Source organism: Mirounga angustirostris, unplaced genomic scaffold, assembly GCF_029215605.1.
Source record: "Mirounga angustirostris isolate CCGP_5_RB_7025 unplaced genomic scaffold, mMirAng1.0.hap1 SCAF_3, whole genome shotgun sequence".
NCBI classification, from domain to species: domain Eukaryota; kingdom Metazoa; phylum Chordata; class Mammalia; order Carnivora; family Phocidae; genus Mirounga; species Mirounga angustirostris.
The window spans coordinates 83,683,317-83,686,952 of record NW_026991711.1 but is presented as its reverse complement, the minus strand read 5'-3'; positions in this window follow the sequence as shown (position 1 = coordinate 83,686,952).

Below are 3,636 nucleotides of genomic sequence, written 5' to 3'. Positions count from 1 at the left end.
AGGTGGCAGGGCTGTGAAATGGCAAGCATAGGAGACTCTGGCCAAGCCTGAGATGTCCTAGACACCTTGAGGTGGAAGTGACCTGTGGGGAGATGAGGGGGGGTGGCAAAGGGTATTCCAGGCAATGGGGGTGGCACCAGGCCCCAGAAGCAAGAAGATGGGGTTGTCCAAAGACATGGAAGAGTCTCAGAATTCCAGGAATAGAGAAAGGGCAAAGAGAGGGAAGAGGCGAGGTCTGATGGTCACTTCCTGGGAAGGACGGCTGTTGCAAACACTGTTGTTCTCGACAGCCCCTTGCGGGGCAACTAGAGTAAATTCTCAGGTCTGTCACCTCATGGGCTTCTTACTACATCCTAGTGATACACACAGGAAGGTTAAATTGTGTATCTTGTTCTACAGATGAGGAACTGGGGGTCCAGAGAGGTTAAAGTTCCTTTAGAAAAATCACCCAGCAAGCAAGCAGTCAAAGCTCAGACACCAGCCAGATCTCTGAGCTGCTTTCACCAGACTGAGTTTGTTTACGTTTCTTTCTTTTCTTCTCCATGTGCTGATGGCAAGTCAGACAAGGGTCCCTGAGGTCTGTGCTTACTGCTAGAGGAGCCCACAGCACAGGCCGAGTCCATCCACTCATTAGTAACCTATCAGTGGCCCTGCATCGATCGCCAGGTACAGTAGCCACTTCCTGCTCGTGCTCTGAGGCCAGGTCTGGGGAGTCAGGAGTGCGGACCTGGGGCGGTGGGGGGAGACAGTGGGTAATCTCCCAGGGGCCAGACCCCACTAGTCTGGATGCCAGACTGTCCTCCTGACATGACTAGTTTCTCCTCATGCGTTATTTGCTCATGAGTTGGAATCTGCCTTCTGCCCTAAATCTTGTCCAGCTTCCAGGTTAAAAACACTTTTTTTCCCACTAAATAGGCTTATATGTTAAAAGTTTTAGCTTTATAGAACAATTGAGTAGATAGTACAGAGAGTCCCCATATCCCCCACACCCAGTTTCCCTCATTATTAAGATCTTAAGCTACTTTTGTTACAGTGAATGAGCCAATACTGATACGTTATTATTAACTAAAGTCCATACTCTCCTCAATGTTTCCTCCGTGCTTCCTTAATATACTTTTTCTGTTCCAGGATTCTATATCACACTTAGTGATCAATTCAGCTCAAGATTTTTTATTCAGGTTGTACAAAGGGTCACTTATTCAAGCTTCTGAGAGCTTTGTCCATTTGGTAAATAAAACTTTATGGCTTCTGTAACACCAACCCTGAATCCCCTCTGTCCCACAAGGCCCACTTGCAGGGTTTTCTCACAGGAAAGACTTTGAACTTCTTTTGTCCCTACTAGTCTTCCTGTCCTCTTATTGCTGGGAGCAAATAACTCTTTCTGAGCATTTCCAGAGTGCCGACTGTTTTACACATCAGATTCAAGCTGCCCTAGGAGACAGGTACTATTAGACACATCACCCAGAAAAAGAGGCTCCCAGAGCTTAAGATGCTTGCTTGTCTCACAGACAGCCAGCAGCAAAGGCAGGACTAAAGGTTGTTCATTTGTATGTCCTCTTTGGAGAAATGTCTGTTCATGTCTTCTGCCCATTTCTTGACCGGATTTGTTATTTTTGGGGTGTTGAGTTTGATAAGTTCTTTATAGATTTTGGATTCTAGCCCTTTATCTGATAGGAGATTTGCAAATATCTTCTCCCATTCTGTCAGTTGTCTTTTGGTTTTGTTGACTGTTTCTTTTGCTGTGCAAAAGCTTTTTATCTTGATGAAGTCCCAATAGTTCATTTTTGCTTTTGTTTCTCTTGTCTTTGGAGATGTGTCTAGCTATATATACAATAGAATATTACTCAGTCATAAAAAAGAACGAAATCTTGCCATTTGCAATGACATGGATGGAACTCGAGGGTATTATGCTAAGCGAAATAAGTCAATCAGAGAAAGACAAATACCATATGATTTCACTCATACGTGCAATTTAAGAAACAAAACAGATGAACATAGGGCCAGGCAAGGAAAAATAAAACAAGATGAAAACAGAGAGGGAGGTAAACCATAAGAGCCTCTTAACTATAGGAAACAAACTGAGGGTTGCTGGAGGGGAGGTGGGTGGGGGGGATGGGGTACCTGGGTGATGGGCATTAAGGAGGGCACTTAGTGTCATGAGCACTGGGTGTTATTCACAACTGATGAATCACTAAATTCTACCTCTGAAACTAATAATACAGTATATGTTAATTAAGTTGAATTTAAATAAAAATTTTTTAAAAACTTGCCCAAATGCCCACACTCTTCCCCACACCTCTTGAGGGCCTCCTTGCTGTCCCGCCTTCATGAGCACACAGTCCCTTATTTCCCCCTGGCCTTCTTGCCCATCAGCCACCCTCCAGCACCTGGCTGTTTGGTGCCATGGTTCCCTATTACTCAAAGAATTAAGTACCTGGGAAATCAGTCAAAGTACAGGTCTTCACATATAAAAGAGGCTTTGTGGTCACAATTACTTCAAAAAGCAATTACATTAAAAAATGTGACATATCATAATTTAGCAAGAAGTGAAGCATGATTTTTGACACATGGCAATTTTATGTTAGGCAAATATGAAGTGCTAAGGATGTAAACAACTGTTCCTCTAAGTTTAGCCTATTGCAAAATTTAGGTAATGACTTTGATTTTTCATTTAATATAACCAGCCTACAATATAACATTCTAGGTCATAGACTTTTGGAGTAGAAATCCAAAGAAGGCAGTATCTTTTAGCAAATTTTTGGTAAATTTTTGGTAATCAATATAATATATACTCCATAATATAATAAAATGACATCACATGCACATGCTTTAATGAAAATTTTCATTACTCTGCAATGCCACAGAATCATATCATACATTACTGAAATAATAATTTTCACTATAAAAAATTAAGTACCAAATAAAAATCATGATTGTTCATGGTAGATTATAGCTGAGCCAGTTATTTTAAATAGATTGAACCTTTAAAATGATACAACTTCCTTCTTTTAGTGTGTAAGCTACTTAAGTTAAATGCGACAGGACAATCTCATGTATCTAAAAGATGTCTCTGCATAAACATTTAAAGGAGAGTTAACAACAATCTTCTCAAACTCTTCCAAAAAACTGAAGAATTGGGAACACTTCCAAACTCATTTTATAATTCCATAATCACCCTGATGCCAAAGCCAAAGACACGACATGAAAAGAAAACTACAGACCAATAATGCTGTTGAACATTGATGCGAAAGTCATCAACAAAATACCAGAAAACCAAATTCAACAGCACGTTAGAAGAATCATACACCATGCCCAAGTAGGATTTATCCCTGGGATGCAAGGATGGTTCAACATACGATAATCAATGAATGTGATACACCACATTAACAAAATAAAGGATGAAAATCACATGATCATTTCAATAGATGCAGAAAAGTATTTGACAAAACTAAATATCCTTTCATGATTAAAAATCTCAACAAACTAGAAATAGAAGTACATCCACATAATAAGGGCCATGTATAACGATCCCACAGCTGACATCATATTCAATGGTGAAAACCTGAAAGCTTTTCCTCTAACAACAGGGATAAGGCAAGGATGCCCACTCTCACCATGTCTATTAATACAGTACTG